Below are 1,164 nucleotides of genomic sequence, written 5' to 3' on the forward strand. Positions count from 1 at the left end.
CATGGTTTAAGAGTGACTTAAGGTGGGCAGGCACGAGGGGTCATGTTGCAAGGACATGTTGCAGCGACAAAAAACAAAAAACGTGTGTAGTGCACACTGAGGCGACGCGTAGCAGGGACGTGTAGCGGGGAAAAAGTCACAACAGGTGCACACACACGAAAATGTTGCGGGTACATGTTTCAGGGATATGTTGCAGCGACATGTCCCCGCGACGTGTCCAAAAAGTTCAACTTCTTGAACTTCACGGGACACGTCGCGAGGACAAAACAAATAGTAACCCCCAAATTGGTGTCGCTGCAACATATCCCTGAAACATGTACCCGCAACATTTTCATACGCGTGAAAATGTTGTGATTTTGTCCTGCTACATGTCCCCGCTACACGACCCTAATGCATGTCGCCTCAGTGTATACTACACACCTTTTTGTCCCTACAACTTGTCAGTGCAACATGACCCCTCGTGTCTACCCACCTATATGGAAGTCAGTTTCTCAATAGAGCTGTAGTAAAAGAACAGCCCCAACTCTTTGGGTTCAGTGTGTGCGCTCTTGCGTGTAGGACGGGGCCTACGATTTTCGCCCTTAGTCGGGAAGACTACACCGCAGCATAAACACCTTAACAAATAAAGAAGCCTCGCCTGTGATCTGTTCTGTTGTAAAGCCCGCAGGAAGTGGATAGAGCACGAAAGAAGTGTAGGGGAAACACGAGACGTAGTCAAGTGTTTCCTCTCCTTCTTCAGCCAATATCCCAGACTAGAGAATTGATCAAACCATACGCAGATAACAATCCAGCGTTTGACCAACTAGTTCTCAGAACCCACGATCTTCTTGCAACCCGGGCTCATTTAACTGAGAAATCCCTCATACATGATATGACCACTCTACACAATGAAACAAATCAACGATACAGCAGAACAGAACAACAGCTTCAGGAATCGCAAACCAATTGATTATTACAAGTACACCCGGGAAGTTGCATTGAACAAGGATCTCCGTGTCTCAAGGCAAGCGCCCTAACGGCTAGGTCGCGCTGTCTCATCAACGTTGGAAATTATTGTAGCCTAATTAGCAAAAAACTTAGGCATTGGCTGCGACGACAAGAACGTCACAAACTGAAATAGCAAGTTTTAATATGAAAATAGAAAGCTTAAGCAACGACAATAGC

The sequence above is a fragment of the Montipora capricornis genome, chromosome 10 (genome assembly GCF_036669925.1).
Source record: "Montipora capricornis isolate CH-2021 chromosome 10, ASM3666992v2, whole genome shotgun sequence".
Classification (NCBI taxonomy): Eukaryota; Metazoa; Cnidaria; class Anthozoa; order Scleractinia; family Acroporidae; genus Montipora; species Montipora capricornis.